This window comes from Lolium perenne, chromosome 6 (assembly GCF_019359855.2).
Source record: "Lolium perenne isolate Kyuss_39 chromosome 6, Kyuss_2.0, whole genome shotgun sequence".
Classification (NCBI taxonomy): domain Eukaryota; kingdom Viridiplantae; phylum Streptophyta; class Magnoliopsida; order Poales; family Poaceae; genus Lolium; species Lolium perenne.
This window is the reverse complement of record NC_067249.2, coordinates 267,244,259-267,269,349: the sequence shown is the minus strand read 5'-3', so window position 1 is coordinate 267,269,349 and position 25,091 is coordinate 267,244,259. Positions and strand designations below refer to the sequence as shown.

Here is a 25,091-nt window from a genome sequence, read left to right as displayed (position 1 = left end):
ACCGGTAGCTCTAGCGAAGCTTCCGGCGTAGATCCTGCCGGCATCACACGCGGGGCCTGGATGGGCTCCAACGTTAGCCAGTATGAGATCGACTGGCTTTACTGGTCCCGGAGGATTCCGGAAGGAGTATCCTGCCGGCTCCCTCGCGACGAGATTGAACCGGTGCCTGAACCCGGTGAACGCGTTGTCTTTCTCGCTCACTTCGAGCGCGGCTTCGGCCTTCCTGTCTCTGATTTTTTCCGGACCTTCCTCAATTTCTACCAACTCCAACCTCACCATCTTCCCGGCAACGCCATCTTCTACCTCTCTTGCTACGCCACCTTTATGGAGGCTTACATCGGCATTCGTCCCACTCGCGAGACGTTTGCCCGTTTCTTTGCTCTTCGGATCAATTCCGTTCAGGGCAAGGAAATCCCTAAACCTAAACCCCCCATACAATGCGGGTCTTGCATCATTGGCTCCCGCCAAGGGAGCCCTTTCTTCAAGTTTACCGGTCTCGAGTCATGCTGGCTATGGCAAGGGACCTTCTTCTATGTGAAGAACAACGGCGCCGCAGATCTCATCGATTTGCCGCCTTTTAATCCGGCGCCGCCCACGAGGGCCAACTGGAGCTACAATCCGAAGGACTCTCACATAGAGACCAACCGGATTATACGCTTCATGAAGCAGCTGATGAAGGACACCAACATCTGCTCGGATGATATTATCCGCACCTTTATCTCGCGGCGGGTGCTTCCTCTTAAGCGCCGCATGCATAAGATGAGCGAGATGTACGGTCCCGGTGATCCTACCAAGATCACCGGAATTCCTCTCAGCAAAAAGGAAATTGTCCTCAAGGCTAGGCAGATCTGCCAGACTGCCATGCCGGAAGATTGGGAATGGGGCCTCCGGCCTCTCAGTTCCACTAACCCCCCGACCCAAGAAGTAAGAAATTACATAACTCGGGTCGGTATACCGGTAGCTTTTGCACTGTGACTAACCCTTTTTCCTCTTTTGCTTTTCAGGCCAAGGACCACTTCCCCGGCATTGACTCAGACCGGCGAGGCCCTTGCCGGAAGCGGGCTCTAGACAAGTTCGACCCGGACCCCGTTATTCATTGGCAGGACCTGAAGATGGGCCGGACTCCAGCCTCGCGCCTCGGGAAATCTCCACCGGAACCATCCGGTTCGTGTGACGACCTGAACTTGCTTGAGGTAGCTCTTCTTTTTGATCTCTCATATTCTTCTGCTATTGTTTCTCTGTAGATGTTCCCTCAGCCAAAATCAAACCATAGGTCCATGAGCACGTCGCTCCCCTGCAGGCCGAGGCAGGCCATGAGTTTGTGGAGAAACTCATGGCTCAAGGCCAAAAGAACAAGGCCCCGGCCTCTGACGCCGGTTCGAGCCAAGCCCCTGCATCCAAACGCTTCTGAACTGAACCCTTCGCGGGGAAGGTCGCACGCGTGAGGCGCTACAAGGGCAAGCAGATGCCGACCTCTTCCGGGTAAGGCCCCGTTTTTCTGCTTGTTTTGTTTTTACCAAGCTTTTTTCCGGTTGCTTTTTTCCAACCCTTTCTTTTTCTCTCTTTTAGCGCCGCGCTCAAGCTTGGCCCCAGGGCTGAGGGCTCTGCCGGATCTGCAAGGACCTCGACTCCTCCTCCTCACTCAAGCCCGGCACCATCTGGTGCCGGTACCACCTCTGCCTTCCCTCTGGGAGGCAGTACAAGTCCGGGGCGCGCGGCCCCTACACCGCCAGATCACCGCGCGGAGGAGGAACTTGCCTCCCCTCCTGAGAACCAAGACACCGACGCCAGCAACATCGGCGCCGGAGAAGAAGCTGCCGGGCGGGCGGAACCTCTGGTTCCTCCCGTCCCAGAAAAGAAGAAGAAGAAGAAGACCAAGGTGTCTTCCCCCTCTAAGGCCACGCCGGAAGCTTCCGCGCTGGCAAGCTCCAACCCGGGTGACGCGCCTGACGCTCCCCCTTCTCCCAGGACCGCGCCAACCCCACCACCGGAAGCTCCTCACGCCGAGCCAGCCGGTGCCACTTCAACGGCACCGCCGCCCAACACCTTGACGCTCGTCAAGGGGAAGGAAACGGCCCCTAGCGCCTCCTCCGGCGGCCAGCGGCCCTTGGTGCTGCACGTCTCCCGCGCCGCTAACGCAGCCGGCGAGAAGGCCACCGGCCTGCTTGGCCGGATCACCGCGTTCCAGCGCGAAGGCCGAGAGCTGGGGCACTTGCTGCCCTATGCTGAGAAGTGGAACGCCGCGGACATGTCCAAGGCTACCCGCGGCCTGGGCAAGGACCGGCTACCGGCGCCTGACCCTGTTGGTGCGCGGTGCTCAGAGGAGCATTTCATGCGGCTGCGTCGGGCCGTCAAAGAGCTGGACAGCGCGTGGTTCGACGCCACGAACAACATGATGGTAAATCTTACAAAACCTGTTTCATTTTTTGATTTATCTTGGTTCCTCTTTTTCTGATTTCTTTCTATCTTTTCTTGAACTTTCAACTTATGCCGGTTTCTCTTTTTTGCTGAATCTTGTCTATCCTCCCAGTCCCCGAGTTTCGTGTTGAGAGCGTAGCTCTTAGCGCGAAACTAAACTAGAAACGCGCGTAACCGGCATAGCCAGTCCCCGAGTTTCGGGTTAAGATCTTTGCTCTGAGCTAACATCATTTTCTCGAACAGACCACGGCTGACGCTCGGAAGGTCCTCTTTGAGGAGCTTCTTTGGGAGCACCGGGATCTCGCTGAGGCACATAGCAAGTGCCAAGGTAAATTTCTGTTTCTCCGGCATCTTTTTACCGGAAATCTTTCTTTTTCTCAGTTCTTAACACTTATGATTTTCTGCTTCAACAGCCATCCCGGAAGCTTCTATTGAGGCCCTCAAGGCGCAGCTTGCCGTCGCCCAAGGTATAGCTTCCTGTTTTCCGGTTAACTTGCTTTCTCTGCAATGTATCAGTACAACTTGGCTAACACTTTCTTTCCGGGTCTCAGAGGAGAAGGACAAACTTAGCCGGAAGCACCAGGAGGAGCTGAGCGCCCAAAAGGCCAGTTACAAGGAGCTCAAGGACCAGCTTATCCAGCTGGGTCTTGACCATGCCAAGGCCCTCAAGGCTGCTGAGTCCGCCTCGGAGGCCAAGCTGAATGAGGCGCTGGAGGATGCCGGCAACGCCAACGTGGTGTTGCAGGCCGAGCTGGCAGAGGCCGCCAAGGCGCGGAAAGCAGCTGAGGATAAGGCTGCGCGGCTGGATGCGGAACAGAAGGAATATGACCTTCTTGTTACGCAGACTAACGCGCTTGCCCTCCGTAAGTTTCTCTTTTTTCCTTTCCGGTTCCTGCTTATAAGCTTATTTGTTCCGATAACATGTACTTAGCTTCTTTTCTTTGTCTTCAAGGGCTCTTCCCGGACACCCAGGCGCATGCCGCAAAGAAGGTTGGAGAACGCCGGGTTGCCCAGGCATATAAGAACTTGGCTGCACCATGGGACCCCTATGACCATCTAGTTGCGCTCAACGCACGGGTCTCCCACATGCGCTGCGTGGATCGGAACCTTTCCGACGTTCTGCAGGTGGCCGCCTAGCTCTACAGGACTCTCTGGCCCGGAGAAGAAGTGCCAGACAGCTTCTCCCTCATCCTCGATCGCCTGAAGGGTGCCGGCCGAAGGATCCGGGAGTGGCAGTGCTCTGCTGCCCGTGCCGGAGCAGACTCAGCGCTTCGCGTTGCCTGCTCCTGGTACCCGGAGCTGGACCTGGACGCCCTCACCAGCGTACGCGAGGAGGCTCCAACCGACCTGGACCCGGTCCTCACCGCTAAGCGGCAGGATCGCGCGTACCACATCGCGGGGTTCGCTGAGGTGCGCACCTTCATCCCCCTCCTCCAGACGTCAAGGACTATCTGAGCGACGAGGAGGAAGATGAAGACGCTGATGAGGCCGGAGCCGGTGACGCGCCTCCAGAGGGTCCTGACGCCCAAGAGGCTCCTCCTGAAGCCCCTGTTGCTTGAACTTTATCTGAATGTTGCTTGTGATATGCTTGTCCTGTTGCACTTGGAAACGTTTCCCGTTAAATTCTACCCCGGTATGTCGGGGTTCATGATGTAAGATAATACTTAACCTCTCTTTTGGTTGTGGTATAACAGCTTATGCCGGTACACTATACCGGTAGTTAATTAAGTTGTGTTTGCCTTAGCATATTTGCTTGTTGATTTGCTTTTTCTTGCACTGCAATGATTCCGAAATTGTTTCCGCATCCAATTTGATGCATACTTGGCTCTTTTGCTTTGGCTCTGCCTACCTTCTCTGGGCGTTTTTGGCGTATGAGCACAAAGTTCTTTTACCAAGCAAGCACTTTCTTGAATTTAGAAATAACTCGAAATTTTTGCAAAAAGCCGGTATAACCGGGGTTAGTCAAATTTTCCGGATTGTTCTTTCCTGCTCTCCCTTTTCGCAGTTCATGTGCTTATCCCCTACCGGTTTATCTTGCTTGCCATGAAGCCGAGTTACGGACAACAGTAGAGTCGAAGATTCCGGTAGGGTCTAGCACACTACTAAACCGGAAAGAAAAAACGTTCAATAAGCAACCGGTAAACTGAAAAAATAAACATGTTTCATGCAACCTTAGTAGGGGTAGTCCCCGAGACTCATTCGAGGTTCCGACATCTTTTATTCATAGCAAATAAGGTACAAAAAGGAACTTCTTACACCACAACTTCAAGAGTAGAAAGGATGCAACAGAGCTACATTCCACGGACGCTTAGTCTCCTCTCCGGACCTGTCCGCCTTTCCTTTCTTCCATTCCTGTGCATCAATTAGGTAATAGGCATCGTTGTGGAGAGCCTTGCTCACAATGAAAGGTCCTTCCCATGGGGGGGAAAGCTTGTGCCGGCCTTCAGTGCGCTGCACTAGGCGTAACACGAGGTCCCCTTCTCGGAATACCCTCGGGTTAACCTTCCGGCTGTGATAGCGTCTGAGGTTTTGCTGGTAAATGGCTGTTCTTGCCAAAGCTAATTCTCTTGCTTCTTCTAGCAAGTCCACATCGTTTTCTCGGGCCTCCTTTACCTCTTATTCGGTATAGAGTTGCACCCTTGGTGAATCATGGAGAATGTCGGTTGGTATGACCGCTTCTGCTCCATAAACCATGAAGAATGGAGTGTATCCGGTAGACCGGTTTGGAGTTGTTCTTATACTCCACAGTACGGATGGTAGCTCATCGAGCCAACACCCCGGCGATTTTTCCACCGCATCAATGAGTCTTGGTTTGATACCGGAAAGTACCAAAGCGTTTGTTCTTTCAACTTGGCCATTGCCTTGTGGGTGTGCCACTGAGCACAAATCCAACCGGATATTGTTGTCTTCACAAAATCTTTTGAACTCACCTTGAGCAAAGTTTGTGCCATTGTCAGTGATAACGCTATGCGGGTAGCCATACCGCAAAATTACATCTTTTAAGAACTTCACCGATGTGTGCCCATCACATTTTGCGATGGGTTTCACTTCTAGCCACTTGGTGAATTTATCCACCATGACCAAGATGTGGGTCATGTTTCCCCTTGCTGTTTTGAATGGGCCAACCATGTCTAGGCACCAAACAGCAAACGGCCAAGTTAGCGGTATGGTCTTTAAACCGGATGCTGGGGTATGGTTTTGCTTGGCGTACCTCTGGCACCCATTACATTTTTGTACCAGATCCTCCGCATTTTCCAAAGCCATTGGCCAATAGAACCCATGCCGGAACACTTTTGCCACTAGCGCTCTCGACGAAGCGTGATGCCCACATTCTCCTCGGTGAATTTCTTCGAGCATTTCTTTTCCCTCTTCCGGTTCCACACACCTTTGGAGGACACCGGTAACACTTCTCTTGTACATCTTGCCATTGATGATGGTGTAAGCTTTGGACCTCCTTTGGATCCTTCTAGACTCATTTTCGTCAACCGGCAAGGTGCCGTTGATCAGGAATTCCTTAATAGGTTTAACCCATGATGGTGCCTCCCGGACCAGGAACACCGGTACGTCTACGTCCATGCTATCCACCAGCATTGCTTCTTCCGGTACAGGCACAACAGTCCCCGAGCTTACCGGAGCAGTCCCCGAGCTTACCGGGACAGCCCCCGGGTTTCCTTCGTCGATATCCATTGGTACAACATGTGATTCCGGTACAAAAATTGACTCCGATTCCGGACTCGGTTTGATCGATGGTACTCTTAAGTGAGCTAAGGCTATTCCGGGAGGAATTTCTTGCCTGGACGAGCCCAGCTTGGACAAAGCATCCGCGGCTTCATTTTCTGCGCGTGGCACATGGTGAAACTCACACCCTTCGAAGAATCCGGCAATCTTTTGCACGTGAAACCGGTACAAGGCCATGTTGGCATCTTTTGCGTCCCAATCCCCGGAACACTGTTGTACCACAAGATCTGAATCTCCGTAGCAAATGATCCGGTGTGCACCGATTTCTTTTGCGACCTTAAGCCCATGGATCAAAGCCTCGTATTCAGCGACATTGTTTGATGCCCTGAAATGCACTTGTAAAACATACCGAAGATGATCTCCCTTTGGTGAGGTGAGCACCACACCGGCACCTAGACCCTCTTTGAGTTTGGATCCGTCAAAGTGCATCTTCCAGTATTCTATCTTGTGTTCCGGCGGCTTGTATTGCATTTCCGCCCAATCAACCAAGAAATCAGCTAAAGCTTGTGATTTTATGGCATCCCTTCTTTCATACACCGGTACATATGGTGATATCTGAATCGCCCATTTTGCGATCCTACCGCTAGCATCTTTGTTGCACATGATATCGGAGATGGGTGCCTCACTCACCACCTTCATGGGGTGCTCCTCAAAGTAGTGCTTAAGCTTCGTGGCGGCCATGAACACGCTATAAGTCATTTTCTGGAAGTGTGGGTAGTTTTGCTTTGAGAGGGAGAGCACCTCGCTCAGGTAGTATACCGGTCTCTGGACGGTTTTTCCTTCCTCTTCTCTTTCTACTACCACAACCACACTCACAACCCGGTTAGTTGCTGCTATATATAACAACATGGGCTCTCTTTCCAGCGGCGAAGCCAGTATTGGTGCAGTGGCTAGCATCGTTTTCAGCTCTTTAAACGCCGCGTCTGCCTGAGGGGTCCAGACGAACGTATCGGATTTTTTCATCAGAGCGTATAGCGGCAAGGCCTTTTCTCCTAGCCTGCTTATGAACCGGCTTAGCGATGTCAAGCTTCCGGTAAACTTTTGCACATCTTTTAGTTCCCGCGGAACAGTCATTCTTTCTATTGCCCGGATTTTTACCGGATTTACTTCAATGCCCCGGCTTGACACGAGAAAACCGAGCAGCTTACCGGCAGGGACACCGAAGGTGCATTTTGCCGGATTAAGTTTCATCCGGAATCGTCTTAGGTTATCAAATGTTTGCCGGATGTCATCGGTTAAGGTGTTTTTTACCTTAGTTTTTATCACAATGTCGTCCACATAGACTTGCACATTCTTTCCAATTTGATCAAACAAGCATTTTTGCATACAGCGCTGGTACGTTGCACCAGCGTTGCGCAAACCAAAAGGCTTAGTGACATAGCAATAAGCCCCGTGCGGGGTAATGAACGCAGTTTTTATTTGATCTTCCTTTTTCAAGGGGATTTGGTGGAAACCGGAATACGCATCCAGAAAAGACAACAACTCACACCCAGCAGTTGAATCAATCACTTGATCGATCCGTGGCAGAGGGAAAGGATCTCTTGGGCAAGCCTTGTTGAGGTTGGTGTAGTCGATGCACATGCGCCACACCTTTGGAGCTTTTGCCTCCAGGTTCTCATCTTTTTTCTTTTCGATCATTACCGGATTGGCCAGCCACTCAGTGTGCGTGACTTCCACAATGAATCTGGCAACCAGCAGTTTTGTCACTTCCTCTCCGATAATCTTCCTCCTATCTTCAGCGAACCGGCGCAAAGGCTGTCGCACCGGCTTGGCATCTTTCCGGACGTTTAGAGAGTGCTCAGCCAGCTCCCTCGGAACACCCACCAAGTCATCTGTGGACCAGGCAAAGATATTCCGATTCTCACGGAGGAAGCTGACGAGCGCGCTTTCCTATGCTTGATCGAGGCCGGCACCGATACGAACGGTGAGCTCTGGGTAAGCCGGATCCAGCACAATGTCCTTTGTTTCATTTGTTGGCTTGAATGCCGGTGAACCCAAGTCTCCACTCATTGCTGCTAAACTCAGCTGTGAGGACTGAGCCAGCGCAACCGCAGTTTGCATCCTTCTCTGTTCCTCTGCGATCACCAGCGATTCCGCTAGGTTTGATCCAGCAGATGCTGTTTCTAGTGAGATTTTATAGTTTCCCACCACTGTTAAGGGTCCACGAGGTGCCGGTATCTTCATCTTGAGGTAAGCTGTGTGGGTCAAGGCCATGAAGGCTGCCAACGCTGGTCTCCCCAACAACGCATGGTACGGGCTATCCAGGTCCACCACCTCAAACTCAATGTTCTCAACCCGGCAATTGTCACGCCCTCCAAACGATACATCCACCCGAACTTTTCCTACCGGCGCGCAAGACAGACCCGGAACGATTCCGTGGAACGTTGTACGAGTTGGCTGAAGCATGTTTTCTGTTATGCCCAGCGTATGCATGGTGTGCTGCTCCCATTGTCTATCAGCACCTTGCTGAACTTAACGCGAGTCGTTGGCCCTTTCATGATTGGGTCCACCACGAGAGCGTAACCTCCCGGGTTCGGCATGATTTTTGGGTGATCTTTGAACGACCAGGTGATTTCCTGATCTGACCACAGCATGTACTTTGGTACTGCCGGCATCACCGCGTTCACTTCCATGGAACGGCGACGTAGGCTTTGCTTGTCTGTCGGCTCAGTGACGAACACGACACAGCACACATCTGGATCCTCATAAACATTCCGGCCCAAAGGTGCCGGTGGAGGTGGTTGGCCATAGCCTTCTCCCACCTGATTGACTTGCTGGTACTGCTGCCTGTTTGGCTGAGGCTGTACCGGTAAAGCATGTGGTCCCGTAAGGGGGGGTGGTGGCGATGGTTGCTGGGCGCAGCATATCCCGTGACGGCGGCAACATTGTGGTGCACCCTTGTGCTTGCGCGTCCTCATCGCTCCCTTTTGCATCAAGTACTTGGTCCAAGAACAATCCTTTGTCAGGTGGTTTGATGGGTGAGCCGGGTTTGGCGTGTGCCACCGGCAAGGTTGATCCATGGCGGCTTCCATGGTGTATTTCACGGGTTCTTGCCAATTCTTTTTCTGGCCCCAGGGTTTCTTTTCGACCCATTGCTTCTTAGGACCCGCCCATGGCTGCGATCCGGTTTTCTGCCTCTGGCTGCCGCTGGCATCAGAGTTTTCTTGCACAGCAGCAACTTGCTGCGGAGCGTACCTTCGATTCGGGAAATCTTCCCTTCTTTTGTTGCTCCGGTTGTCCCGGTATTGTTCCTGGCGCTGCTGAGGCAGGTTTATCCGTTCCGGTTCAGCTTGCACTGCCGGTTGCATTGGGTCTCCCAATGCATAGTTATCCGCCACACGTATCATTTCCGCCAAAGTTGTTGGCATGTTTCGCTGCAGCTTTTGCCACAAAGGCGAACCTCGCCGGCATCCCTGGCTAAACCAAGCAATGGCTTGTGCTTCTATCACTCCTTCACAAGAGTTTCTAATGGAGTTCCATCGAGTCAGGTAATCCCGGTCTGTTTCCTGCGGGCGTTGCACGCACAAAGCGAGCTGCTGAGGCCTGTTGGGCCTTCGGTAGGTGCTACTGAAGTTACTGACAAAGGCTTCCTCAAAGTCCAGCCAGCCATTTATGCTTCCTGCCGGCAAGTTGTTTAACCAGATTCTTGCCGGTCCCACTAATAATGTTGGCACAATTCTCACGGCCCAACGTCGGTTTCCTCCTCCGGCTACACATCCTCCGCCGCCAGCGACGTATACCGCGGTCACGTAATCCGCGAGCCAATCTTCTGGCTTAGTGGTGCCATCGTATGTTTTGGTGTCACGGGGCAACTGGAAGTTGCGAACTGGTGGTGGTTCTTTCATGATCCTTGGGCCAAAACACTTTGGACCCGGAGGACCTTCTGCCTCTATCATCTCAGACAGGTACACTCTATCCAGACGGTGCCTTGCATCCCGTTCTGGCAGGTGTCTTTCTCCCACGCGCTCTCCCAAAGGATTTCGGTAAGCGGTGAATCTTGTCGAGTCAGCTTCATCGTAGCGTTCCGGTGCCGCGGCCCTTGCCTGCCGGTACCTTGGCAGAGGCATTTCCTCCTCATCATACGCTGCCCTTGCAACCGGATAGTTTTGCCCGGTTTCATATCTACCGGCATGATTGTTTCCGGCATAGCCTCCTTTGGCGTAGCCTTGATCTGCCCCTCGGCTTTTTCTACCGGCATCGTGTTGCCCGGCTTGTTGTTTTCCGGCAAGAACCGGATCGTACATAGTCATCTGCTGTGCGTTCATTTCTTTTTCTCTCCTTCTGTCCGGATGGGGGGACGAAGCCTGCCCATGGGACTTGCTTTCGGCGTTCCTTGTCGAACGCGCGGATTTTGAGGCCGCAGCCTTGTTCGGCCTTAGCTGCCGGCTGCTCAAGCATTCCGCCGCTTCGATAGTTTCTAGCAGCTCTCTAACACGCTCTTGCTGTTTTGCCAAAGCATCTCCAGAAAGCGATTCACATAGCTCTACTGCAGCTTTAGCAGCTTTTATAGTTTTATCCGGCTACTGTACTTAGGTTTTTCCACGATGCTAACAGATGCAGAGGTACTTTTGCCGGCAATAACTTCCTTACGCAGATCCTGATCTAGATTGCGAGCTTCAAGCCGGTTCTCCGGTATCCTAGCAGCATGAGCGCTAACAGAAGCAAAGCCATGGGCAGCATTGTACTCACGTAAGGTTAGGTTCAGCTCGCGCTGCGCCCGGACGATGTCGGCGCCGTTCGCGAGCAGCTTCTGGCGTTGCGCCTCCAGCTCCGCCTGAGCCGCTGCCGGGTCGATGTTCTGCGCGATGGGCGTTGCCAGCACGTTCAACGCCGCTTGGAGTGGTGTTGCCGGTGGTGCGGATGATGCTCCCGCAGCGCCAGCGTCGCGCTCCAGCGGTGGCTTGGCCGCACGGGTCGAAGCCGCACGACCAGCACCTTCATCCACAGCTTCTTTTCCTGCACCAACCACGCCAGTCATCATTACCTCGACGCTGCTGGCGGCGCGGCCAGCACAGAGCCACCTTGGCGGGTCCGGTGCCACCAGCACCGGCGAGAGGCGCTGGCGCACAGGGACGGTGCCGAAGTAGACGCGGTGGCTGCCGAACTCGATGATGCGGCCGTTCTTGGGGAAAATGCCGCCGTTGGCGAAGCAGCCCGCGTTGTCGTTGATGAAGTCCATGGAGTAGATGCGCTGGACTAGCGCAGACACTGTCCGCTCGCTGGCGACCTCGAGGATGCCCGCCCGAATATGAACTCCTGCAAGCGCCACTTCATGCCCCACGGTGGGCGCCAACTGTCGTCGTGGTGAACAGACAGATGCCATAGGATAGCTTGAGTTGGGGCCGAATGGACGCTAGAGGATTCGGGGGAGGGTTTGTGATTAGATGGGATGAACTTCCGGATGGTTTCCTCAAGAACTTAGCCAAGGCTAGAGGTTGAAGAAGAAAGACACAAGGAAGAACTCGCTCTAGATCATCTTCTTTATTGATCTCCACAGGTTACAAGTTTCTCAATACATGTGTTCGTCGCCCGTGAAGAGGGTTGCCCCCTCTCCTTATATAGGGGGAGAGGGTGGCTTACAAGGCAAGAAACCCTAATGGCATCTTTGACTAGACAAACTACTTTACAAAGTTACTTTAATCATAGATGACATCGGGGTCCTCTTTAATCAGGGCGCTGACGTTCTCCGGCTTCTTTCTTCGTCATCCTCCTCTTTATCGTCAGCCCTTCATTTAAAGCTACTTTGCTTAGCTCATCTTTGTCCTCTAGCTCTGGAGAGAATCTTTGACCGGTTCTGCCGACATGCTCACCTTTCCGGTACCCCGGTATCTTCTTCCCGGTTCCGGTATACCCCTCTTGGGGATACCAGTTTGGCTTCACTTTGCCAAACTCTTATCTTCGTGCCCCGGTATGAAATGTTAAACCGGTATCTTTACGGCCTAAACCATCCGGTTTGGCATGCCTTTGGCATACCGGGGGTGATCCCCCCAACAACGCTGCCCATGGCTTTGCTTCTGTTAGCGCTCAGGCTGCTAGAGTGCCGGAAAACCGGCTTAGAGCTTGCAATCTAGATCAGGATCTGCGTAAGGAGGTTCTTGCCAGGAAAAGCACCTCTGCATCTTTGAACATCGTAGAAAAACCTAAGTACAGCAGCCCGGATAAAACAATAAAAGCTGCTAAGGCTGCGGTAGAGATGTGTGATTCGCTGACCGGTGATGCTCTAGCTAAACAACAAGATCGGGTTAGAGAATTTCTAGAAATGATACAAGAGCAAAATGCTGAGCTTGCTAAGGCAAACCAAACGGCTGCGGCATCGAAATCAGTGCGTTCGGCAAGAAATGCCGGAAGCAAGTCCCAAGGGCAGGCATCGTCCCCCCATCCGGACAGAAGAAGAGAAAAAGAGGCAAATGCGCAGCAGATGACTGTGTATGATCCGGTCCTTGCCGGAAAACAACAAGCCGGGCAACACGATGCCGGTAGAAAAAGCCAAGGGGCAGGTCGTGGCTACGCCGGAAGAGGCTATGCCGGAAACAATCATGCCGGTAAAGGTGAAACCGGGCAAAATTATCGAGCTGCAAGGGCAGCGTACGTTGAAGATGAAATGCCACCGCCAAGGTACCGGCAGGCAAGAGCCGCGGTACCAGAATATTACGATGAAGCCGATTCAGGCATGGAAAGGGTCGGAGCTTACCGGAATCCGTTGGGTGAGCGTGTAGGAGAAAGACTTCTGCCATACCAGGATGCGAGGCACAGGCTGGACAGGGTGCATCTCTCTGAGATAATCGAAGCTGAGGGTCCTCCGGGTCCAAAGTGTTTTGGCCCGCGGATCATGAGAGAAGAACCACCGGTTCGCAACTTCCAGTTGCCCCGTGATACAAAAACATATGATGGCACCACTCTTCTTAGAAAAATCTAAAACAAATACAAAAAATCAAAAACACTAAAATAAGTATACTGTTCTAATTTGAGCTATTTATGTGCATAATTGCATAAAAAACTGATATTTTCTGTTCTGTCTAGAAATTGGTCAAAATTTTATCCGAAAATTCAAACTACCAAAAAAATCTGAAAATTTTACAAAATGTCAAGAACACTAATATGAGTCATATGGTCCATTAAACAGAGGTGCAAAGTACGGTCCAGATTATTGAAAAGTATGTGCAAAAAAATTTGCCAGCATTTCCCCACAATTTGGCACAGATTTCCAATCAGAATTTGAACATTTTCATAGATAATATAATAAGCACAATTTAAGAAGTTCACAAACATATTTTTTCATGGAATTAGTACCAAAAGTAACAACATAACAAGCACAATTTGAACATATTCATTAACAGGATAGCAAGCACTTGAATCAGCCACCAAGCCAATAGAGAAGACTTCTTTTCGCACCAGTTACAGGCTGCACAGCTGGAGGTGAAGGTGGCAGCAGGCGCAAATGGAACATTCTTGCTTGTTTTCTTCCCTGTGGATGTAGTGTTCCTCACAGGGGGTATCTTCTTGCCTTAACATAGGTCTTTTTCTTGGCCTTCACATGTGTTTTTTTCTTGGTCTTCTCTTGTGTTGCAACACTGGGCTTTTCTGGAGTTGTTCTAGCTTTTTTTTTCTGCATCAACAACATATGGTTTAGATTGAGTACTAACATAGTAAGAGAAGTGCATCAATTTATCTTATAAGGTTGATAAGGGTTTCATCATCTGATGCATCACCATCTGCTGTAGCAGCTGCTTGATGGATGGTTCTCATCTTCTTCCCGTATTGTCATGTCGTCCAAGATCTTTTGTTATGTGTTTTAGTGAGGTTTTATTTAATATGTGGTAATGTGTCAGAGAGCGTGCGGTTGTTGCGGTATGGGATGGTTGGTTGATCCCCCTAGGTGATTAGGGTTGGATGGCTTTGGATTTAGTGTGCATGTGGGTTTGTTGTTATGGTTTTCGCTCGATGTTTCCCAATTTTATGTTAATTAACCAATCAATTATCATCTACTAATAATTTTTGCCTCGTTTCTAAAAAATAAATTGATCACCACTCAAGTTTCTTGAAGTGGTAGTGGATGGAGGAAACTATGATACTCCCTCCGTTGTCGGAGGTTTGTCTAAATCTAGATCTAATCTTGATTTATTCGAATTTAGATAAATCTTAGATGTCTATTTAAAGACAAAGGTAGTATATGTATTTTTTTCATAGAATTAGACTCGGTAGATAAAGCAAGATAAACAAACTTGGCCTGGCAATTCTTTAATTCTTATGATACATATTACTGTGCTTGACATGACTCGGATAAATTGGTCAGGGTTGAACTCACAGAAGCTTAGGGCATCTCCAATGCGGCGACCCAACGAACGCGTTGGGTCATTCGTTTTGGGCCATTTGGGTGGCCGCGCGGACACGCAAACAACGCCTCGCGTCCGGTTATCCGTTTGGATCGCACGCTGGGTCCAACGTAGCGGCCACCCATTTGCCCATTTTGGCCTATTTCTTTGGGAAATAGGCCATTTAGCCACACATACTTATAAATAATATCTAAAAAATATAGAATAACATCTAAAAAATATAGAATAATATCGAATAGCATAAAATAATATCAAATAAAATGTAGCATGAAGAAATGAAATGTGCCATAGTTTGGAAAATATAAAAATTATAAATTGAGATTGTCAACTCAATTTGGGCGCTCTAGGATCTCCTTCTGCCTCTTCTCGAACCAAGTTCTCTTCGCCTCGCTCATGGTGGTCAAGTAGGCGTTCATGATCAGGTTGTCCTCGGCTTGCCGTTTCAGCTCAACTTCCTTCGCCTTCAACTCCACCTCTTTGGCCCTTGCCATTGCTATGAGCTCAATTTCTCTCCCTTTGAGCTCAATTTCTCTAGCCTTGGTCTTGGTCTTCACCTCTTCAATCTCAAGCTTCTTCTTTTGGACATCGAAGTAGTTCTTCCTGTCCTCTTCTTTCTCCCGGCGCCTCGTCTCACCCCTCTTATCCGTGGACACCTCTCTGTCAGCATGCATCTCCTTCAAAGTGCCAACCAATTGCATGGCCGAAGCATCACACTTCATGTCGGTTTTGGTTGACTTGTGGCCTCGTGGACGACTTGCACGAGAAGCGGAGCTACCGCAAGGCTGCCCACCATCAAGGTCGATGACCGTGGCATCTTTGGCGGTCTTGTTGACAGTCAAGGTCGTCATGTACCCCTCGTACGCCTCCTGGAACTTGGGGGTGCCATGGAGTTCCTTCCAACAATGAGGGAAGCAAAGGTCTTTTGTTCATTGTTACTTTTGTAGAAATCCAAAGCTTGCCACACCTAGAGCAAAGCGAGACAACAATGATAAACATATGTGCAAACATCGAATGAACAAGTTGAGGTTGAGAATCATACCAAGTCCTTCATGCCCATACCGCTAACGGGCATCCGCTTCACATGATCATACGCCGCCTGAAACTTGTTGCATTCTGTTTGAATTATTCCCCACCTCTTTTGGAAGGATATCTCGCTGTGGTCGCTCTCAAATGCACCCTATCCGTATTTGCGATGTTCATGAAAGTATTCATAGATCCGGCGCCAGAATGCGGTCCCCTTCTGCTCGGCACCTGTCAATGCATCTTGCCCAACGGTCAACCATCCATTGGCGAGCATCTTGTCCTCCTGCACCGTGTAGTTGGTGGTTCTTTTGCTAACCCGGCGACATCGAGCTTGTGCAACTGCGGCTTGTGTGAGCTCTTCAGCGAACAACGGCTCCTGGTCGATGTTCATGCTGCCGGGATGGCCAGTGGTGTCCTCCTCTGTGTCAATGGGAGGTGGCTGGGGAGCCTGCTCGGTCAAAGGATATGGCACGGTGGTTGGCATTGTCGGCGGGTAAGACGGAGGGGCCTGCACGGTGGACGGTGCCTGCATCGATGGCGGCGCGCGCTCGGCCGACAAATCGTCGAGCAGGTTGCGTGCACCGGTCATCGCTGCTGCTCCCAGGTGCTTGGGGGCTTTGGAGTTCGCCGGCACATGGTTGAGGTCAATGGACGAAGGCGACGACCCCGTCATGGACTCGCCCACCTCCGGTGACCCATCCCGTGACGGGTATGCGTACTGCCCCGACTGCGCCCCCATTTCCTGCGCGCCGGGCGTGTACCCAAACGGGGCAGTCTGCGGGGCTGTTGAGCTTGGAGGAAGGGGCCAGGTCACGGACGAGGCCGAGCTCCCCTCGAGGTCGTGACGCGCCCGGGATGATCATGTGCCGAGCGAGCGCTGCGTGGCCGTAAAAGAGCATGGCATGCTCTTGCATGACATTCGCCTTCGTCTGCGTTTGGAGTTGGAGGAGCTGCTTCGCTACCCGCTGCCGCTCCTCCGCGGCAGCAGCATCCTTCTTCCGTTGCTCGTGCGCCCTGCGCTGGTCGCCCCGCTTCTTGCTCTCGATCGCCCTCTGCCCCGCGGTGAACTCGGGCTTCGCCTTCTTAGTCGCCGGCCCGGGCTCCACGACCACCGGAGCGTCCAGTTCAGAAGCTGCCTCCACGAGAGGAGCGGCAACGGCCGCGAGCTGGGCCTCGTCTCCGATGGTGGCGGTGGCGGCGGCAGGAGCCTCGTCAGCCATCTCTAGGTTTTGGGAGTGGAGTGAAGTGGGTGTGTTTTACGAGACAGACAGGCGGGCCAGGGGCGGACAAGGGGAGGATGCGAGCGGCCAGCGATTGGCGTCCGCGGCCACACAAACTCGGCCCAGATTTAAGCCGACTTTGGGTCATCCCGGAAGGCGCGGCCATCCGTTTTTGGAATGGGTTCGCGCGCTTGGCCGTGTTTTTGTCGGTTGGACCCATCCGAACCGCGCGGGGCGCGGATTGGGTTGACGCGTTGGAGATGCCCTTACTCTTACAAACCCCTTCCAATTTTTCATCGGCGAGAGCGATATTACTCTCTGCTCAAACTGGCCAGTTTCATTGACCGCAAATTCGTCGCCTTTGTTCAGTTAGGGAGCGCAATCCAGGCTATATGCTCACGGCCCGCCTCCACGTTGTGCCCCGCGTCGGCGGCGGCCCCCAGGCAGTGGCCCAGCCTCGCCCACGCCAGGGGCGACTCCGGCCTCCGCCGCGCCCATGGACAGCCTCGAGCTCTGCCCGCGTCTCCCAGCTCGCCGCCGCCTCGAGAACACCGAGCTCCGCGTCCCCGACGACCAACCAGGGCTCCGACATCGCCGTCGCCGAGCAGCTCCGCCGTCTCCACCTTGGGCAACCCAATCCTTGGGTGCTGTGCCAATCCGGTCCATGACGCTCACCTGTTCGGTCATATGCTTGCTGGTGTCCATCAGTCCATGCAATGCAAGCTGCAGCGTGTTCGTGTTTGTGGTTCGAGTTGGAGGTGTACAACCAGGTGATTACTATACATGCCACTCACTCTACTCTTACTTGGCTACAGTTGCATGATATTGTTGTCTATTACTTCCATGTTGAGAAAGAGAGGTAATATGTCATTTGGGTATATCATTGATGTTCTTTGGGTGCTTCTGGGAAGTGTATGCATGATGACAACATTCATGCCACCTCCACCAGTATCCACCTTTTTAGCATTTCACCTCAAGACAATATAACATCGTATCAATTTCCTTTTACTTATTTTCCCGAGGTGGTTATAACTCTGATTCTTACTGTTTATGTATCCAAAGTTACTTTGTTTATTGTGACATTACCTTCTGCAGATTCGTCCTTTAGTTGTAACAACCAGTATAATTGTGCTCCATTATTTGCAGTATTCCTGGCATGATTTTATATCCAAGGGTTGGTAGATTTGTACAGCGAACTGCTCTGCATACGATGTTTTGTGTACAAAACTTATCCGACAATTTTTTATGGCATTTCCCCCTTAGCTCAATTTTTTTTTGTTATTAGAGTAAATATGCTCTTCCTAAATAAAACTAGCAATACTGTTGTCCCGTGGGTTCATATGCTGAATAAGAGGATAATAAATTATAGCTGTTCTTGTCATCATTCCCTGTTCCTTGCTACCGCGCTGCCGCTTCTAGTGGTGCCTCCATTTGCGGATCTACCAAGTACCAAACCAACTCCACTTCTGGCAGTGATCACAAATGCCGTTGTAACCTTAGCCCTGCTAGTATAAACTTTTATTATCTCAAATACGGAAGAATTTTGTGCTTTTAATAAGCCATAATGTATTTATACCAAAGCTACTTTTCATGGACCTCTTCTGCTTTATTTTTCCGTACTATTGTATGCATAGGAATTAGGGATTTGCTATTTCTCATCTAGCTGAGAACTAGCTTCGTGCTCAGTCAAGTCTTACGCCATTTGATTTGCATCGTGATTCGGGTTAGTCATGAGTTGCAACATGACTTGCAACTGAGATTTGATGACATCACCTGACTGAGAACGAAGTTAGTTCTCAGTCGACTGGGAAATAGTCACACCCTAGGAATTATACTCCGTTAAACTGCCTGCGAACCCCAATTTTGTTGGGGGGAAACCTGAAAACCAAAACCATGCTATAATCTTTGCTTCTTCAATATTAACTGTACCCTTATAACAAATGACCTCATTGATTCTCAATTCCTCACAAAAGGGTCCAGAGGTCTAGATTTTCTGTACTTTTGTGGTATTGGATCTGAGTTCCGGTAAGAACATCCTTATATAACATATTGGCAATATTATGCTGTTCATTTCCTTTCTGAACCTGATTAAGGGCCAAAACTGATAGTATCTTCTTTTCAAAGTTCTAACTCTTCTTGCACCATATACTGCGATTGAGAAAGAAATGTAAGTTAGCTAAGGATATAGTCACACCACTTGAGCCTGTGCATTAGATCAAATGATGCTTTTTCTTATCTTACTATATTGTTTGGTCAATCTTCTAATTCAAAGAATCAATATACTATCGAACTATAATGTTGCTTCATGTTTTTAAAGTAAATCAGGTCCTCTCTAGTAGGTTATTAGTAATTTCAGAAATGGCATAAGCAAGATCTACTTCCTAACCTCTTGCTAAACGGGCCTCTGTACCTCACAGGGATGGCCTTCAAGGGTTGGATATATCTTTCCATTATGCACTGTCTTTTGGCAGTGTTATATTGCTTGAGGCCGTAAACCTCACTAATGCTAGCCTCAGTTGGCACAAGATAGTCGAGTTAAGTCAGTTTCTTGTGCGTGACCTGAAGCTATGTTTTTAATGTGAGAAGGCAAGTAAAGTTGGCCGTTTTGCTAGCTGTGTCTTCATATATTTTCTGCTTATAATTTTTATTTACTTGCTTGTTCATTGCAGATTTAGGTTCAACCAGGGTGCCTGATGAAAAGTCTGGCATCTGTGTTTTCGCCCACTAAGGTTTTCTGAATCTAAATGAAATTACTGATGAGTATGACCTCACCTGAATATTGTTCATCTTTGAAGCTGCTACCTCGCCAGAAGGACCTGTAGTTGACAGTATGTTCCTATGGTCCTACCTAAAGGTCGATCTCTTCTTTCCACCGCATGCAGCTACCCCTTCATCTTAAATTTTGCATGCGTTTTTATGTGGTGTAAAATTTTATACGAAATTAATAACCCATTCTGTTTAGTGTTGTCTTATGAGGTGCTGGTGTGGGATTGCCTGTGTAAAAGAGAAGATGATCATCTTGCAAAAGTGAAGCATTTGTAGTGTCTTCAGTTTAAGGTGTGTTGTCACTCCGTTGTGCCACGAAAACATAAACCAGTAACATGATGCTTTGTTTTAAGTCTCTTTTTGTCCATTTACATCATGGGAGCTCTTATTTTTGCAGACTGAGATTCTGTTGTATTATGTTGTCCTGGAGATCGGAATTATGATATCTTTCAGGCAGAGGGTTCACAATCCAAGCAAGGCCCCGAGTTGCCCCTTTTAATCCCAACTTGTTACACTGTACTTCTCTTATTTTGTCTGTCATTTTTGCTACTATCTGTCCCTTGTTTGCGTTTCTTCTAATGCAAAATGTTTGTTACTGCCTGTAGGGTGATATTGGATCCAATGATGTGCAACAAAAGGAAAAAAAGATAGCTCTGCAAATAAGCTTTGCAACTCGGTTATCTGAATCCCTGAAAAATAAGCTCTGCAACTGTGCAAGACGATGGGTGGATTCTTTTTTTTTTCGAGAGCACGCGCAAAGCGTGCCTTATCTTTATAGAAGAGAGCAACAACATTTACAAGACTCGGCGACCAGATGCGAACATCATGTCCGAGAACCCACACACGCCCTAGCTCCGCCTAAGCCTACTCTCTCGCGACATCAAAACCTCTCCTAGCTCTCTCCCAAAGCTGGAACTCATCTCTGATCTCCTGCAACATTTGCTCCACGCTCTTCTGCCTTCTTGTGTCCCCGAACGCTCTCGAGTTGCGTTGCTTCCAGAGCGTCCAAGCCGTGCAGATCACCATGGAGTCGAAGCGTTTCCTGTCAATCCTCCTCACTCGCTTGCGGGCCTCCGTCCACCATCTCTGCAGGTTACCAGTGTAGCCTGGATCCGCAATCTGCAGACTCGCACTGTGTAGCACCCTGCACCAAACCTGTCTCGCATAGGGACAAAGGGTAAGAATATGATCCACATTATCCTCCTCCTGGAGGCATGTGTAGCAAGCGTCCGGGCGCGCCTGGAGCCCGTGTCTCGCCCTTCTGTCCGAGGTCCACAGGCGATATCTCAGCGCTAGCCATGCAAACATCTTGCACTTCATAGGAGAGAAGGAGCTCCACACTGGCCTACTCATGCTCCATCTCAAACTCCCCTGGCAAAGCATGCCATAAGTATGTTTCGCCGAATACTTTCCGGAATCCACACCTTTCCAGGAGATGTGGTCCGGGCGACCCGCCTCCCTGTGCACCGATTCCACCGCCTCCCAGAGGGTCAGGCATTCCCTCCATAGCTCCTCCGTCATCTCACCTGACATGTCGTCTATCCATCCGTCCTCTGGCAGCGCTTCTCCCACGAGCCTCTCGTTCCTCCTCCTGGTTGGGACCCTTGCCACGACTCCCGGAGCTAGCTCCGCTGCTGTGAAGCCACCAATCCATCTATCCTTCCAGAAATAAGTTGAAAGTCCATCCCCAATGTCGAAGTGAGCAAGACTCTGAAACACCTCCTCTGCCTCTGGGTCCTTCAGACCTGGCAAGCCCTGCCATGGCCTTGTTCTGTCAGTACGTCTAAGCCAGAACCATCTCACACGCAGCGCCAAACCTTGCAACCTCAGGTCCTTAACACCGAGGCCACCAAACTTCTTAGGCTTGCAAATGGATTTCCACGCCACAAGGCACTGACCCCCTCGGACCTCCTCCTTGCCCGCCCAAAAGAACGCTCTCATCCACTTGTTAATCTCTTCCAACAGCCATATGGGGGCCTCGGCTACAACCATTTGGTGCACAGCCCTAGCTGCCACCACAGAATTAACCAGCACAAGCCTCCCCTCTCTCCGGATGAGCCCTCTTTGCCATGCTGGCACGCATTTTGTCCAGCATCGGTTGCCATTCCACTTTCGTGAGCGGTCTAAGCGCTAACTGCAGCCCCAAATACCTTATTGGGAACCGTGCCAACTCACAACCCAGCATACTGGTAGCCCTCTCCTCATCCTCCTGCGAGCCACGAATTAGGGTAGCAGAAGTCTTCCTGAAGTTAACCTTCAACCCCGAAGCCTCCCCAAATAGGCCTAGGATCTGTCTCACGGCCCATAGCTCCTTGCACTCCGGCTTAAGGAAAATCACCACATCATCCGCATATATCGATATCCTCTGTAGGGGCGAAATAGCCGCAAGATTCCCAAAGAGCCCGTACTCCGTCGCCTTGGTAATCATGGCAGACAAGGCTTCCATAGCCGCGACAAAAAGCATGGGCGAGGTTGGATCCCCCTGCCTAAGGCCTCGTCCGTGAAAGACTCTATCTCCTGGCACTCCGTTCACCATGACTCTAGTGTTTGCCGTGTATAACAGTAGGGCGATCCATTTTAGGAATCGCGCACCAAAACCCATTCTCCTCAGCACCTCAAATAGAAAGCTCCAAGAGATGGAGTCAAAAGCTCTCGCAAGGTCTAACTTCAGAAGCACACCCGTCTGTCTCCTCATGTTAATCTTCCTGGCCACTTGTCTCACAAGCACGAAGTTGTCATGTAAACTTCGATGCTTGATGAACGCCGATTGGTTCATACTCACAACCTCTCCGAGCCTCGAACGGAGACGGTTAGCGATAACCTTAGAGAACAGTTTCGCAAAGCTATGGACAAGGCTGATGGGTCTGAAGTCCTTAGTCTCAATGGCCTCAGGCTTCTTGGGTATGAGCGTGATCAAAGCTCTGTTTAGTCTGGCAAAGCCCCTGCCATCTCCCACTCCCAACTTCATAATCCCAGCCAGAATGTCATGCTTAATGATTGGCCAGGCTCTTTGGTAAAACGCGCCAGTGAAGCCATCCGGCCCAGGTGCACGATCAAGTGGCATATCACGGATAGTGCTCCAAATTTCCTCCTCGGTGAACATGTTGTCTAACCCTGCGAGGTCCGCCACCGGAATGTCAAGAGCCTCCAGGTCAATGGAGTGGGCTCTAGTTTGCATGCTCCCCATAAGCCTCTGAAACTCCTCCGTGAACATCTCATTCTTCCTCTCCTGAGTGGTCGCGGTTTCATCTCCCAATCTCACCGCTGATATATAGTTTTTCGTCCTTCTACCATTAGCCACAGCGTGGAACAGTTTAGTATTCGCGTCTCCTTCTCTCAGCCACCTGACTCTCGATCTTTGTCTCGCAATGGTACGCTCCAGGGACGCCAACCCTAGCACCACAAGTTTTAGCGTTTTCCTTAACCAGGCCTCCTCGGGAGAAAGTACTCTCGCTTCTTGAGCAACGTCAAACCTCAGAATCAAGATGTTAGCCATCGCAATTTTGAGTTTTATGTTTCCTACTTTTTTCTCACCCCACGCTTGGAAAAACTCCGCCGCATTGCGAAAAAGGGCATCAAGGCGTCTAAAGGGATCAATAATGCTGGGATCACAGACCCAAGCCTCTCTCAGGGCTCCGTCAAACCCCTCCAGGCTAAGCCAGAAGGCCTCAAATTTGAACCTCCTCTTTGGCTTGAAAGCCGCGCTAAGGGACAGGTGGATCGGGGCATGGTCCGAGACCGACGAGGAAAGGGCCTGCAGGATAGAATCTGGGTGCATCAGGTCCCAGTCCACCGAAACAAAGGCCCTATCAATGCGAGTTAGCGTGGGCACCGCCCTTTCATTACTCCAAGTAAACCTCCTGCCATGAAGGTAGAGATCCTTAACCTCCTGCTCTTGGACAAAATGCCGAAAGTTCGTCATCATGAATCTATCAAGACGATCGTTATTCTTTTCCTCCGCATATAGGATCATGTTGAAGTCACCAAGGAGTAGCCATGGGCCCGGGCATAGGTTCCTTCTCTCCGAAAGCTCCTGTAGGAAGCTCAACTTATCCTCATGGGTTTGCGGCCCATAGACCGTAGTTAGCCACCATCTATTGTTATCTCTAGGGTTAACTTCCCCGGTCACCGCGTACTCATCGAAGCTTATACGCGTGATGTCCAACATGGACTTGTTCCAGGCTAACAAAATCCCTCCTCTCGTCTCCACAGCAGGCAAATAAACATAACCATCAAACGATGGTCCCAGGCATTGCATAACTAAGAAATCATCGATTACATCCAACCTCGTTTCCTGGAGGCACACCACACACACTCTAAGACTCGCAATGAACTCACGCACCACATCTCTCTTAGCTGGATCGTTCAAACCCCTGACGTTCCAGCACAAAATCTCTAGGAAAACATCCATGGATCTAAACTGAACACTCTACAAGCTCCTGCGCCCTACTGCGCCGGCACTGCCATCCTGCAGTGCACCTCACTCTCCAAACTCTTGGGGAACTCCTTGCCAAAAATGGCCGCCATCACTCTCAGGTGTGTGTCCTGGACCGGGGAGTTGAAAAACTCCTTGAAGCGCCTGAGGTCGCTCTCATCAACCGCAAGGTTCTCCGGGCAAAAACCCAACGCTTTGAGCAATGTGCTCTCCGCCGCAGAAGCCATCTTGACGTGTGTGCCTGCTAGCGCCGCCGTCGACCTCCTTGTCACCCTTTTAGGAGTGAAAGGCTCCGCATCCGCACTGAGACCCGTAGTCCTCTCATACTCATGCAACAGGGGAGGAGCAATGGCCTTGAGCAGTGAGGAGCAGAAGGATTTGACGCGGGTCAGCTCCATCTTCTCCTTCTCTCTATCAGCCGCCACCCTCTCCGAAACCTGCTCAAGGTGCACCTCTGATGGGTTCTGTGCGTGCACTTGCTGAGGCGCCGACCCTCTAGGGACAAGCTGCATGGCGCTGTTGGGGCCCGTGAAGGATGTCTGGGCCTGACTGTCCAACGGGGAGCCGCACGATCCGGGCGAAGCCCTGGGCTCCTCATGCGCCGCCCGCTGATCAGACACACTGATCTCCACGTACTCCTCTGCATGCACCGGGTGATTTCCCATCTCACTATCACATGCCTCCTCCAGCTCAGTGGAAAGCGACCGATCCGTGGACCCCACCGAGGAAACGGACGGGGAAGGAATCGTCTTATCCTGCTCCAAGCTCTGGCTCGCCGATTGGACGCATGCAGGCGCGACAGGCTCGGGATCGGCGCCCGGCAGCGAATCGGGCGCGTCCTCCCAAAGCACCTGGTCCACCGCGTGGCCCGCCTGCGCGTCGACCGCCTCCCGAACCTCCACGCGTCCCGCAACCAACGGCACCACCTCCTCCACCACCGCGGGTCCCTTCCTCTTATCAACTTTTTCACTTTCGTTTGAAACTCGCTGACCAACGACAACACTCCGCGCTGCATGAACCGCAGCTTTACCAGGCGCGGCCTGCTCCTGCTGACCAAAAGGAGCTCTCCCAGCAACAGGACCAGCAGCTTTGCCAGCCGCCGCCAGCGCCAGCGACGACCGAACGGGTGGAGTTTGAACGGTCAAGGAGCGCCGGACT

General features: G+C 51.1%; 1 long non-coding RNA gene across 4 annotated transcripts; it reads left to right on the top strand.

Annotated features, from left to right (window-relative positions):
• The first annotated feature begins 17,006 nt into the window (after positions 1-17,006).
• On the top strand, positions 17,007-20,453 carry LOC127305548 (uncharacterized). 4 transcript variants are annotated; one of them, XR_011746247.1, is made up of 6 exons: positions 17,008-17,502; positions 19,150-19,318; positions 19,402-19,586; positions 19,695-19,789; positions 19,896-20,014; positions 20,104-20,453. It is a non-coding gene; the product is annotated as an uncharacterized lncRNA (long non-coding RNA). The 4 variants fall into 4 exon arrangements; XR_011746248.1 differs by having other exon boundaries at positions 17,007-17,502; positions 19,150-19,266; positions 19,402-19,789; XR_011746246.1 differs by having other exon boundaries at positions 17,007-17,502; positions 19,402-19,789.
• Positions 20,454-25,091: the final 4,638 nt, after the last annotated feature.